The sequence below is a fragment of the Puma concolor genome, chromosome D2 (assembly GCF_028749965.1).
Source record: "Puma concolor isolate L17-30 chromosome D2, mPumCon1.1.hap2, whole genome shotgun sequence".
NCBI classification, from domain to species: Eukaryota; Metazoa; Chordata; class Mammalia; order Carnivora; family Felidae; genus Puma; species Puma concolor.
The window spans coordinates 75,334,198-75,348,651 of NC_141677.1; the positions used below are offsets into that span (position 1 = coordinate 75,334,198).

The following is a 14,454-nucleotide window of genomic DNA, read 5'->3' on the forward strand; positions in this document are numbered from 1 at the left end:
TGAATGCATTAAAATTCAGGCCTTTTTTTTTTTTTTTTTTTTTTAAGTGTAGACACCAATGTTTCATTGAATTCATGTCTGGTAATTATTAGCTTAAATTATGGCTCACACATGACTTGACAAAGTGGACCATGAATTAAAACGCGCGCACGCACACACACACACACACACACACACACCCCAGAACTCTTCAGTAGATGTACCCAACTCCTACGTTGCTCGTTATTGAGATGTCAGTCAGTAATCATTAGGCAAACACTCTTCATGGAGGGAACTGCTAAGAGGCCCAGGAGTCCCAAGAGACGATCTAAAAATGTCAAAAATGTTACAGTATAAATGAATGACACCAACAGGAGAACATGTGTTAGAGATGCGAGCAATTAGTTAATATATTACAAGTTTCAACCTCGGAGCAAAACAGGCAACAAAAACTTCCGCTTGACAAAAGGCTACAGATAAGATCAGCTTGATTCCCAGACAATATGATCTGCCTGAATTGGGGCAACCCTCCAGCAGGCTGGGAGGGAGGGATGATCCTGGGATTCGGGGCTTTGTAGGGTTGGAGCCCCCAGACGAGGTCGGTCCCTGCTTTGCCTGGAAAAGGCTGGCTTGGCTGCTGAAGTCTCCCAGTGGAGACAAGTAGGGTCTAAAATGAAGGAAGATATCCTGTGCTCCATGGATCCGGCTCACCAAGCTAAGCTGCCTGCTCCCTGCTGGAGCTTCAGAAGGAAATTTAGAAGGTCGAAAGAAATCATATTGCTGTTTTCAAAGGAAAAGAGATGCCTGCAAAAGGTGATGAGGGGCGGGGGCTGCTTCATGGGCGACTGCTTTTCCTTTGCTTGTCAGAGATTTAAAAAACTAAATATTGTACGTTGTATAGTTTCCCTCTCTCTCTCCCCCTCTCTGATTCTTTCCCCTCTCTCTCCCCCCACATACATGTATATACACTATCCATATACAATACACACACACATGCACACATACAGAAAAGATGTTTTAAGCAAAAAATTCCTCCCACATATGTACACGTCCAGAAATACATTTTAAGCCAAACTACACATGATGTGTACTTGGGCTAAGGATTTGAATAGCTCCTGTGGAAATCCCAAGGAAACACCGAGAATACAAGAAAAAAGAAATGAAAACCTGAGTTCACCAACTCCATAAATGTAAAAAAAACAAAAAAATTTGTAGACAGTTAAAAATGTCCGCCCGTGTACACACGCACACCTACACTTTCACACTTCCTCTGTTTACTAAATAACATTTCAGCACAGTTTTCATCTTATAAGGAAAGTGTTTGAAACTTGGAATAAGTGCACTTAATTAAAGGAAGGCTGTGAAAATGTGCACTAATCTGATATGACTAATAGCAAAGTGCATGAAATTGCTAATTAGAATTTCATTAAAGGTGCTGCTTTATCAGACTGTGAATATCACAACCTTTAAAATTCTTTCAGGAGAGCTTAATTCCTTTTCAAACAGAAATATTCTTTAAAGACATTTGATTTGTTCTGAAGGAATTCGTGGCTTAGGCTGGAACTTAAAATGTTGCGGATATTCCAGGAGGTGCTATCAGAATAGGAATATAGATCAGGGACTTTGTTTCATTTGCCTGATGAATCCCTTCCTCCCCCATCTCTATGGATTATTCTTCAAAAACCCAGTCATGAAAATAGAGTTGAGTCCTTGGTTTGATCCACTTGTCATTTGTTTTCTGCTGAGGCCAAACGGTTATTTTCCGTCTCACACACAAAAGGGAAAAATGACTTGAAAAAATTTTAAGCCACTGGAAATGAAAGTAAACCTTTTAACTCACACATTCATTAAAGAAATGAAAGAGCACAGACAATAAAATAGTTTTTTAAGGGAAAAGGCCATTCACTAAAAAAATGTCAGCTAGCAGCTTTCACTCTTTAAAGAAAAAAAAAAAAACCTCTTAAATACTGATAACATTTCAACCACAAAATTGCATTTTTTAAAATTAGGAAAAGCCAGTGCTAACTACAGCAAATGCATTTTCACTCCTTTTTTGACTTGCTTTTTCTAGGTCGTAAGTTTTCTTATTTCACATTCTAATTATTCTCGGCACTAAATCTGCATTTCAGCTTTTCTTTATTTTTTATTTTATTTTACTTTATTTTATTTTATATTTTATTTTATTTTATTTTATTTTATTTTATTTTATTTTATTTTTTTGCTACTCAGACTTAAAAATTCTACCTTTCTGGTCATCTTTTCTGTTCTCAACCTTATTTTCTGTGACTCCTCTTCATTTTCAGATGCATCAAGTTGCTATAGTTATGCTGTTCTCCCTGCACACAACTCTGGATGTTACCAATTGTATTTCTGTTATTTGCTGTTTTTCCTGATGGTTCCAGAGTTCTTACAATTGGTAACTGGGCTCTTTTCAATATTCAGGCTTGATTGAACAGTTACATTTTGTTACTGAAAAACTATTAATGCTAATGAAAACTACAGCTCACTCGAAGCGGCAGTTTACTTTTACAGAAGTTGTTAAAAACTCAGCCTGGCTTCAAATTTGCTGAACACACAGGTTCCCGGTGATGTAATTTTGCAGAATTGAATATTTTAAATACACTTGAAAAGCGTTGGTTTAAAGGCTAATCAGTCATGTTTACCTGCTGACCAGATCTGAAAGGGGAGGAATGAGAACAGAAGTAACTTTATTTGAGGAGCAGCGTGATTTCTTTAGACATTGAAACAAATCTCAAGTGAGTTAATTACGGTTTGCTCTGATTTTAGGTCCAGCCAGTTCATGGCATTTAGATAATTTATCAACTGGGCTACGTAACAGATAAAAGGTTACGTTTTCCTTTCCAACATTTGGGAGGTGCATTTGTACCGTAAATGCGACGATTTTAAAAGATCGGTCTAGACTTAGATGAATGAAAATGAGGCTCGTTAACTGTAATGTCTGGAGTCCGAGGTGGGGCGCAAAGCAAGCCTTGCTCTCCGTGGGCCGCCGTAGTCAAACGAAGCTGCTAATTCGAATGTTTCAAGTTTCGAATTGAGAAATATTGTTCTAATAGGGCAACAATGGGGCTGCTGTCCCGGCCCCTTACAGCTTGTTTTCTGCAAAACGAATGGCAGGTAATTGTGATTTAATTCTTTTCAAGTAAATTACAGTGAGTGCGTGACACAAAGGCGCGGCGGACCCTCCTTTCTCTGTCAGTAGTTGAATTAATGGTGGCAGGAGTAAAAACAGCGATTGTGCACAAGAGCCCTCCCCGGTCCCCACCCCTGCCAAGGGGGGACCTGCCAATCAGGCCGCGCCACCACGAGGCCGGCAATCGTCGGGATGCGGGGGTTCGCGGATGGACCCTCCTGGTGTCTCGGCCCGGGGGTCGCGGAGCCCGGGGGGCAGCCCCCTCCCCCCCCCCCGGGGCCGCCCCCCGGGGCCGAGGTGCCCGCAGGGGTCCGCGTCTGCGCGCTACGGGCCGGGGCGCCCCCCCGCTTGGGCGCCCTGGGCTCCGTGCCCCCCGGGCTGGCCTGTAGAGCCGGATTTGCGCGGCAGAGTTGACGGCAGAAAGGGCTCCCCGGTAACCCGGCGGTGCTGGCCGCCCCGAGAGGCGCCCCGAGGGCTCCCGGAGGAGGCGGCGTGGCCAAGCGAGGAGTGCGGGGAGGCCGATCTTTGAGCCCCGTCTGGGCGCGGCGCTGGATGGCTGGGGTCTGCGCGCGTCCCTGCGGTCGGAGGGGCCCGAGACCAGAGCCGCCGCGCGCGCACCGCGCCAGGTCTCGTCCCCAAACCCATGGTGCCCGGTCGGAAGGGAGGCGCGGGGTGGGGGTGGGGCGAGGGGATGGGCCCAGGAGGTGTGTGTGGTGGTGGGGGGGGGGGGGGCGCCGGTAGTGTCTGTCCGAAGAGGGGCGCCTGCCCGGGGTCCTGTCCGCAGGCTCACCGCCGGCAGCCTGGTGCACAAGAAGGCTGCCAATAGTCACTGACCTGACCGCCGACATACTATGTGAACTGGTCACTTCCCGTTGGACTTGAACAAAACCCCAGCTCCTTTCCGAGGCCCACGGTGGCTGTGTCCTCCAGCTCTTGCCTGGGATCTCCTCCAGTGAACTCTGGATGTGGGATGTCCCCGGGTGGAATCCTGCCTGCCCTGTCCTCCGTGGGTAACTCTGGGCAGGTTGCTGAACCTCTCTGGCCTCAGCCTCCACGACCTAAATGGAGTTGCTAATGGAACCCTGCCTTCAAGGGTCCTCAAGGGCACTTAATGAACTGCCAGTCGAGTGCCAGCATGGTGCCAGGCACAGGGTGCCTACAAATGTTAGTGGGTCTCACCCCACCCCTGCCACATACATGTTTTCCTTTCCTTGGACCTCCCTAAATGAGTCCCTGCCCCAGTGCCTTTGCACTTGGAGGTGGAGCTCTTCCCTTGTTCCCCCGGCTTCTGCTTCAGACTTCAGCCTAGCGGTCCCCTCTGAGACATCTTCGCGACCACCTGCCTTTCCCATCCCACCCATCACTATTGCAAAGCTCTTTGTTTTCTTCCTAATGTTTATCCTGATCGGAATGTTTTTCTCTATTTGCTCTGGGTTTATTGTCTGTCTCCTCCTCAAAGCAGAAGTTGTAGGAGATGGGGATCTTGTTTGTCTCGTCCTCTGCAGGTCCCGGCACCTTGGCCAGTGTCTGCTATGTAGCAGGGGTACTCTGTAAAAACTGTAGATGGGTGAACGGAGTCGCATCTCCCGGCCTGCACATCAAAATAGTTGAACCACCTCGTGTCTAAGTGCCTACTTCTGTCGTTCAGTGAGAGCAATTGTCAGCATATTAGTCAGATTTTTTTTTTTACATAAAAATAAAGACAGTAATTTTCTGAACGAGGTTCAGGTTTTCGAGAAGGCTGTCAATTGGAGACTTTACTCGGTGTCCTGATCTTTCCACTGTGACTAGTTTTGACCATGAGGCTGGAGTCGGTTCTTTTCTGAGCTCTCCCTGTAGCCCCTGAACCTGGGAAGGGACGGAGGGGCCTTCTGGATTGGCTCCCCAGGCCTGACGTCTTCCCCGATGGCCCGGGACCGCTGTAGACCTCCACCCCAGGGCGCAACAATGTCCCAGCCTCATCTCAAGCTACCCGCTGCATCATGGGCCACGGGCCTTTTGTCCTCAACCTCCCCCCAGTCAGAGCTTTTCTGCTCTTTTGATAACCCCTCTTTGGCTTTAATCGCAGATTCACACCTGTCTTTCGCCCTCCCCAGAGCCAGCGCCTCTATTAGACGGGCTCCCGCTGGGCTTGCCAGGCCACGTGAAGGAGCCAGTGAGGGCCGAGAGAGGCTGGGTGGGGCTGCCTCGGCATCTCAGCTCATGTTGGGGAGATGAGTCAACTGGCTGGGGTCACCGTGTCTCCGTGCCCGAGCTGGAGCCAGGGACAGAGTATTTCTGGAAAGCCCGGCCTGGCTCCCCATCTCACGCTATTTATTTCCTCGGTGAGGTCACGATAAACCATGAGTATCTCGGACAAGGTCACCATCCTTGGCGGCCAGCTCCCATGCCGGGGTCGCGTCTTTGGGAAAGACTTTGAAGACCGCTGGCTCTCCGGAGAGCGGAGGGGGATGGTCTCAGAGCACACACCGAGCTCACCAAGGTCACACAGCTGGAGACGGATGGGGTCTGAACCCGGAACTAGAGCCTGCACTCCTAATCACCACGCTGCGCTGAACCTCTGTCTCAGTCTCTGCCCTCCAGGGTCACGGAGCATCAGGAGCAAAGACAGGAGGGGGGTGAGGGGCTGTGGTTCCCCGCACAGGGTGTCAGTAGTGCTATGTAATGGCTCTTCCTAGATCCACCAGGCCCTGTGCTAATTGCTCTCCACACATCACAGCACCTTAAGACGCAGGAAGTCACATCGCCTCCACTTTACAGATAAGACGCAGAGAGGTCCTGCAGCCTGCCCGAGGTCTCGGGGCCGGTAAATGGCAGAACCCCCAGAGCCTCGCTCCGGGGCCCCTGCTCTGATCCCTGCCGGGTGTAAGGAAAGCCTCAGCCTCAAAGTCCCGGTGCCCGGGAGAATGCTGAGCCCCTTCGGTGTCACCAAAAACACCCGGCATTTGGAGCCAGAGGACTTGGCCTCGAGCCCCGGGGCGGCTGCTTGCTAACTGAAACCCCTGGGGAGTCTCCATTTCCTGTAAGATGAGGGTCATGAGGCCAGCTCTACCTGTCTTCCAGGGCCACCGTGAGGATTAACGACGATAATGTCCAGGGACGTGAGCCGTGAAGCGCAAACTGCTGGCCTCAGAAAACATTCAGTTCTGTGGGCGCTGGTCCGCGAGGTCACTGTGGGAACCAGTGACTGGCCTACCTCAAAGATCCTGCCACACGCCCCGGGGAAAAATGAAGGGGGGGTTATTTTCATTGCGAAACAAATGACTATAATGAGGTGTCTCGTTTGGTGATACAGATGATTAGAGAATTAAGTCGGTTACAGTCGGGGACTTTTTGTTTGTTGGGTTTTTTTTTTTTTTTTAAACGTTTATTTATTTTTGAGACAGAGAGAGACAGAGCATGAACAGGGGAGGGTCAGAGAGAGAGGGAGACACAGAATCCGAAACAGGCTCCAGGCTCCGAGCTGTCAGCACAGAGCCCGATGCGGGGCTTGAACTCATGGACCGCGAGATCGTGCCCTGAGCGGGAGTCGGACGCTTAACCGACCGAGCCACCCAGGCGCCCCTGTTTGTTGGTTTCTAAGAGGACTGCATTCAAAGGCCCCTGGGCCCACACTTGGATTTATTTGGCTTCATGCCAGACCCTGTGCTTGGTGCTTCCTGTGCTCACCCCCCAGGCCTTCTTATAGTCCTGTGATGTGAGACTGACATTGAACCCATTTTACAGGCCGAGCAACTGAGGGGTAGAACAACTGGGGCTAGTGAATGGAGGGGCTGGTCCTGAACCAAGTCGGGCTGACTCCTGTGTCGACATTTTTGCCACAGTTTCACAGGTGCAGGTGCAGACCTGACGTGGGCGGCGGTGGGGGGTGGGAGGGGGTGGTTCCCTCTGGTCCCCTGCTTCTGAACGTTTGGCCTTAGTTCTACCTTTGTCTGGGCGTCCACGTCCCTTAACCTCGGTGCTTTCCTATCCTCCACCCCGCCTTCCTGAGTCTCGGGGTCCGCTGGAGGTCAACACCTTGGCCTCGTCCAAGGCGCAAGGCAAGGGGACGTGCTCTCCCGTCCCCAGGGCCTCGCCCTGTGTGAAACAATACCTCAGAGGGCCAGGGTGGTTTGAGGAGTCGTGGTGTTGCCTTGGTTCCCCTCCACGTCCGCCCCAGATCTGCTCCTGGCCCCATTAACCGAATTTATTTTGGCTTAAGTGAGGCAGTGGCTGGAGACCGTAAAACACCTACCTTCGTGAAACCATCAGGAGGCTCGAATGGGGTTGTGAAGGGGATGCAGCCATCTTCCACGGGCTGCTGGGCTCGGTCGTGGCTGGTGACACTGCTGGTGTGTCCATGTGTCCTTGGGCGGATTCCCACGGTCAGGCTCTGACTTCTGAGGGAGAGGGGGGCAGGCCTGGGCTGCATGGCGGGGGCGCGAGAATGAAGGAAACGCCTTCTCTGTTTGCCTCGACTTCGTGGGTGGCCTCGAGCAACCGGGTGCTGAATGAGTGCACGCACGGGTCGGGGGAGGGCACGCCCACAGAACGGGCGTAGTCACTAGGGTCGGGGTCCCTGTGCCCCCGCTTACTAGCTGTGGGGCCTTGGGAAAGTTGGCTAACTTCTCTGTGCCTCCATTTTCTCATCCATCAAGCTGAGATAACAGCTGGATGAATCTTACAAGGTCGGTGGGAGGAGCTCATGATGCAATGCGTGGAAAAGCCTTCTGAATGACGTCTGGCGCAGAGTACGTCCGTACGTGTCAGCTGACCCCAAAGTACCAGCTCAGAATGATCTTCTCCACTCACATTTGCTTTCCCACTCAAAATGCGTCAGGCACGAAAGGCACAAAATGGAGTGCCTTCAAGACTGTATGGTGACAGGAGACAGGCGTGAGGTGTAATTCTGGGCTCCACCGTTCACCCCCCGTGTGATCCTCTGTAAGTGGCTTAGTCTTGCGACCTTCGCTTTCCTTCCCTATAAAATGGATATCAAATAAAAGATCTACTAAGAGTGAGGACGAAATGAACAATGCGCATAAAGTTAATGGTATTTCTTCTTCTTCTCTCGATCTTTCTCCCCCCGCCCCACCCCCCGTTCAAGTCCTTTTTGAAAGGCTGTGTGTTCTCCAAACCAGTTTCCTGCCCTCCTGGGTACCTAGGAAGACTACATTTCCCAACCTCCTTTGCAATCAGGGGTGCCATGTGACCGAGTTCTGGCCAGGGGAATGTGGGCGGGAGTAACATACGCTGCTTCCAGGCCTGGCCCCTGAAGTTTCTTGTAAGATCTTTCATGCACATTTCCTCCCTCCATCTGCCAACTGAATGTCAGTGCTCAGGGTGACCTGGGAAGCCCCATGCTGGAGACGGTGGAGCTCCTGTCAGCAGAGACCTGCTCTTTTTTTTTTTTTTTAATGTTTATTTTTATTTTTGAGAGAGAGAGACAGAATGTGAACGGGGAAGGGGCAGAGAGAGAGAGAGAGAGAGAGAGAGAGACACAGGAGACACAGAATCCAAAGCAGGCTCCAGGCTCGGAGCCATCAACACAGAGCCCGACGTGGGGCTTGAACTGCCTAACCGTGAGATCATGACCTGAGCCGAAGTCGGACGCTTAGCATCCTGACCCCGGGCACCCAGCAGAGCCCTGCTCTTCATCACCTACTCTTTATCGGTCTGCTGGGGCTGTGACATGTTGCATTAGGCCATTGAGATGCAGGGGTTGTTACCGCAGCTAGAGGTTAGCCTATCCTGACATATACAGAATCTTACAGAACCTCCACCTAACGTTAGTATACCCCTCCATACATTCATACAGGATTTTGCACCTATTTGAGAGTCTTTCTGGGTCCCAGCTCCCCTTCAGCTGGCCCAAGGTGAGGACCTCAACTGCCTCCAGGAATAACACCCAGCAGAACGTGGTGGTGAAACAGTCCTGGGAACAACTTCCCGGCAGCAGAGAGGTTCTGAAGGCAACTCCCTACTTAAGGTGGCTTAGTGGCAGCCTAGGGTCTCAGGGCAGAGGTGTCCCAAGAAGGCATCACTAATCATACAGGCGCTCTCCTTCATGCCACCGATGCCAAAGTGCTTGCTCTCATCCCCGTGGCACGACCAGCAGCTCTGATGGATCACAGGTGACGGACCGGTCAGCAGCTCCTCCCGGCTGAGTCTCTGGGACTTTGCTCAGGGCCCCCGTGCCTGCGGCCCTGCCCTCCTGCCCTGGAGCAGACCCGCTCCTTCTGTCCTGCCCCCCCCTGTTAAGTTGAGCGCCCCCTGGAGGTCGGGGCTGTGTGGCAACCCTCGCCTTTCTCCTCACAGCGGCTGTAGGGTTGGGGGGCGGCAGGTGTCACTTGTTTTGCACAAGGTTGTTGATTCCAGGGGTCAGGGACCATCGTCATGGCGTGCTAGAAAAGTAAATATTCTCAGCTTGGGCGAAGGTTATATTAATTAAAAATAACATTATTATTACTATATTGAATGTCTGTTCTGTTCCGGGCCCATCTGTTATTTCATTAAATCCTTCCCCATAATCCTATCAGGTGAGTTTTTCATAGCCCGTGTTCCAGGTGGGGAGGTGGAGGCGTAGAAAGGCCAGACCCGGGGTCCACAGCTGCACGAGGTGGTTTACGGGCTCAACCAAGGTCAACCCAAAGGTAATGGGAGCAGACTTTTTCTAGGCCCCCAACGTGTGCTAGGGACCACGTCTCTCAAGTGCTTTTGATGAATTATTCCATTTAATTCTGATAATTTCTTTACAGAGTGGGGACTATCGTTATTCCCATTCACAGGTGAGAACACCACGGCTCAGCGAGGCTAATTTACTCGTTTCCCCAAGGTTTCATGGTTAAGAGAGGAGGTGCCCGGATTCAAATTGCAGTCACTCTTTACAGCCTGTGCCGTCCCTCACTGGGCACCCGGCAATGCCTCCTTCTACCGCGTGGCAAGCACAGTGAGGACCAGGTAAATACTCTTCCAGGGGCTGTGACTTTGGGGTGGGGAACCACCCTCTGGGCAAGTCGACAGCCTGCTTGGGTCAACACCTCCTCTGTGTTGCGCACACTCGGGCCCTAAGCCCCGCGAGGAAAGCGAGAGAGGCCCAGTCTCAAGGCGTTGCCATCCCGGTAGAGAAGAGAGCTGTGTGCCTGCACCTGCTGCCTGAATAAGTGAGTGCGGTGGAAGATGTGGACGGTGCAAACCTCAGAGGACAAAGGGCACCGGGGTAAAGGCAGGGATGGCTTTACCACGGAAGTGGAATTGAGATGAGCGTTGTCTACTTGGATTTAAATCCCAGCTAGCCCAGTGACCTTGGGGTGGTTCGCTAGCTTCTCTGACCCTCAGTTTTGCCATCTGTAAAATGGAAATAGTAAAGGTACCTACCTTACAGGTTAGGTTAACTGGCGTTAAATAATACCATTTAAGGTGCTTGGAATATAGGAAGCTCTGTATTATGTACTTATTTACTCTTTTCATTGTCAAGGACTAGTAGAGTTTCAGTGGGTGAAGACAGGCGTCACACACCAAGTGAACGCCCTGAGCAAAGCGAGAGGTGTTTTTAAAGAATACTAAGTAGCTCAATCTGGCTGGTTGATATGGTAGCAATAGAAGATGAGGCTAGAAAGAGAGTCTGGGCTCAGGTTGATGAGTATATACTTAACGAGCAATGGGGAGCCATTGAATGCTGTTGAGCAGGGGAGTTTCACAGCTGGAACTAGGTTCGGCTGCAGAACGTAGGGTGGACTGGAAGGGGGGTGATGGGAGAAGCCCAGTGGAAAATTATTGCCACAGGCCAGGGGAGAGGGTGGTGACAGCTAGCAAGGCAAGGAAAGCATGAATTGGCACTCGTGGTAGAGGGAGGTATTGTTAGACACACCCTTGGCCAAGAGCAGGCGTGGAAATGGTGCCCATCCAGGCCCAACTGAGTGGCTGGGAACCCACAGCAGGGCTTTCCCTTCGCAGGCCCAGGCTTGGGATGCAGTCCCTCTGGGCGTCCCATCATCAGTGGCATCTTTGTGCCAAGAAAGACGTAAGTGAAAGGTAGAGAAATGGGGGACCAGCCTCCTTTGGCCCTGAGAGCCCAGGGCATCCGGTATCCTCAGGGTGGAGGAGCTCTTTGATGGTCCAAAAGCAGGTTCCAGAAGACTCCCTTTGGAAGGGAACAGGGAGGCAGGCTCCTTTTGGGTTCTCATCCGGGTTTTTGAAGAGCCAAGCAGACTGGTGAGAGCTTCCTGTCCGAGGTGTGTTCTATCTTAACCTTTCCGTGTAATCCTGAAAGCCCACCTAATCAATTGAAGATCATAAAATATTCGACTTAATGCTGCAAAGTGCTGCTTTTTAATTCACATAACAAGCTCCTAAATAATTCAAATAGCAAACAGACCCTGCAAGTCAATGGTGGGAGGCTGCTTGGATCAGCGGGAGAGTGTCAGCACATGCCACATTTCCCGGATCGACTCCATTTCAAGAACCCTATTAAGTTAATTGCCGGTTTCTGACAGCAGAGAGCATGCTGGGAGGACAGCGAGCTTTATTAGCCTCTGTGGCATCTGGAGACATCAGCCATTTTGCCCCTACTTGCAGGCGCTGGGAGCAGCATGGAAAAAAGTAAATCAAATTACGAGACAATAAATGCTTTTGGCAACTCACGGGCATCAGACCCATCGGTGAATCCAAAGGGGTTCGGGTGTCAGTTGCTGGCCTGTTAAATTCTTTACAGCAGCACCATCTACACGTTGCAAAAGTCTCGCAGGATGCCACGAGACTTTGGCACCGCACGGCCGACAGGTGACGGGCGATGCAGGCGAGGGTTGCCCGCCCCCTGACACCGCTGGGTAAACAGAGTCTCTAGGACGGGAGTTGTTATCCCACGTGGGCAGTGTTACACGCTTAGGTTTGTAAGCAGACGTGCCTGGGTCGGGGGACCCAGGAGGCACCCGTGGCGTTCTGGAGCCGGGCAGGGGTGGGCAGGGAAGGGAAGGCGTGTCAAGGCCGCCCGCCATCTGTCCATCCGGAGGTCCCCGAGCAGGGCACCGTGCCACGGCTGCGGGAGCTCCCCGTGGCAGCCGGGGTGTATGGAGTACGGAGCGGGGCGGAACATCCTGGAAGCTTGGAGATCGACCAGCAGGTGCCATTCTGCAGAGCGGCGCTCTGAGCTCTCCAATGCCTGCCTTTGACACATGAGAAAACGCAGGCAAAGAGAGACTCCGAGACTGCCCCAAGGTCACACAGCCGGCCACTGACAGCTGATTCGAGGACGAAGTTCGGTCCTGTTGCGCGACCTCATCCCATTCGTGCGTTTCTCTTTCAGGTATGATGGGGTGATGGCGACGGCCTAGATTAGATCAAGATCAGAGTCCTGGCACTAGCGCTGATTGTCAGCGTGACCTCGGTTTAAGCAAGATCTGTGACTTTGCCGTCTCTCTACCCTGCCGGCAGAGTGAGGACAGGAGCGCCTGCCTGATGGGGTTCTCCGGGCAAAGACTGAATTAGTGATGCATGTTAAGTACGTGGTTAAGGCCTCATGCTCGGTAGCTAACGCTCAACGTAATTTGCTTCCCATCATCCATAGGAGTAAGGCTCGGATGAGCAAGATTATCTGTATTTGTAGACGATTCTTTTACAAGCCGACCGTCTTCCAGTTTATAGGGTTTGCACATCTGAACTGTTTCATCACGTTTGCATAAAGGGAGTCAAACCACTCTCTCAGATCTCTTCTCACCCCCTAGCCTCAGGTCTAGCCTTACTGTCTGCGGAAATGATGTTTCTCCCTGACGCAGGCCGTCAAAATGATAGGGTACAATTGGAAAGAATATCCGAGAATGGCTGGCAGGGGTGAGGAGGGTGGGGGCAAGCTCGGCAGCAGGCGTAAGTGGGGCAGGCGGATTGGCTGTTCCGATCCTGGTTTTCCAGATGCTCTGCGTCACGGGAGGGCTGTGCTTTGATGCTGGAAGGGGTCTGAGGCACGGGGTTTGGCAGCCGCCTTTCATGGGTGGGGAGACTGAGGCCCAGAAAGGGGCAGTGACTCGCCTGAGGTCACAGAGCCAATTAGTGAGGAAGCCAGTGACAGGCACCGGCTCCTCCTTCCTGCTTCTGCGTTCTTTCTAGTTTCTTTCTAGTTCAGCTGGGAGTGACCTTCGGGACCTTAGAGAGGATTTCACCCTACCTGGGAAGAGGTGGGCCACTGCCATCTGGCCGGAGCCTTGCTCCCCCACTGCATTCCCAGAGAGGCGATGTGCCGTTGCCCCAAAACCTCTCTCCGGAAACAGTGGCAGTTCAGAACCAATCTACAAAAACAATAAGAGCTATCATTTCTGAGGGTTGAATTCCAGGCACTTTATTTATAGTTTTCTAACCCTTTGAGGTAGGTGTTACTAGGATTCTCATTTTGCAGAGGAGGAGACTGAGGCTTAAGTGTTAAGTGGCCTCCCCAAAGTCACCCAGCTAGCAAGTCAGAGGTAGGGTTCGAACCACGGTTCATTTTGACTTATGCTCTTTTCCTGTGGCAGCACCCCACCCCCCTATTAGACTCTGGCTTATGCTAGAAGTCTCCAGAAGGTGACACGGGGAGAGACCGATCACTCACCTGGGGTCCAGCACTAGCCAAGTTTGGTAGGCGCCCGCCGGGAGGTGTGCCGGACCCTCACCCTGCGCCGTGATGTTCTGTCCCCTTCCTGTCCCCCTCCCACCTGTGTCTCCTGCCGAGGACGGATCGGTGGCTAGGGACCTGGGCTCCTCTTCACACACTCATAGCCTCTAGTAACTAAGTATATATATTAGGATTAACAGAAAACGTACCTAACAGAAAATGCAAAGCACAGTGGCTTAAGTGCATAAAGGTGTCCCTCTGATGTGCAAGAGGTCCTGGTATGGTAGCTTCACGATCATCTGGGGCTCAGGCTGTGTCCCTCCACCTGCTCCGCCATTCCCCACATTTGGCTCCTGTCCTCAGTGTTGCAGAATGCCTGCTGCAGCTCCAGCCATCGTGTCCACATTCCAGGTAGCAGGAAGGAGGAAGAGGGCAAAGTGAAAGCGTCTTTCTCTAATTGTCTCTTCTCCCTTCCAGAGAACCTTTCCGGAATTCCTTTCCTAGGAGCTTCTCTTGCTTCACTGGCCGGAACACAGTCGTGTGGCCACACCAGGCTGTGGGACAGGACGGGAAGCAGGTTCTGTAACTGGGCGCATCACTGCCTCAAGACCGTGGACGCTTGTGAGTGAGGCAGAATGGGTGCCGGGGAACCAGACTCTGCCACAGCACAACTGGGTCACCTCGCCCACTTGCCAAAGGGCGGATGGCGGAGAGGGGTGGCGTTTTGAGTGAGAGAAAACTCAAGCCACCTTTGGCGAGAATC

The 14,454-nt window shown here is 51.8% G+C and overlaps 2 long non-coding RNA genes across 2 annotated transcripts; both read left to right on the forward strand.

Annotated features, from left to right (window-relative positions):
* The first annotated feature begins 433 nt into the window (after window positions 1-433).
* Window positions 434-12,804, forward strand: LOC147576187 (uncharacterized). The gene is made up of 2 exons (XR_015241874.1): window positions 434-792; window positions 12,414-12,804. It is a non-coding gene; the product is annotated as an uncharacterized LOC147576187 (long non-coding RNA).
* Window positions 3,518-4,852, forward strand: LOC147576188 (uncharacterized). The gene is made up of 2 exons (XR_015241875.1): window positions 3,518-3,756; window positions 4,636-4,852. It is a non-coding gene; the product is annotated as an uncharacterized LOC147576188 (long non-coding RNA).
* Window positions 12,805-14,454: the final 1,650 nt, after the last annotated feature.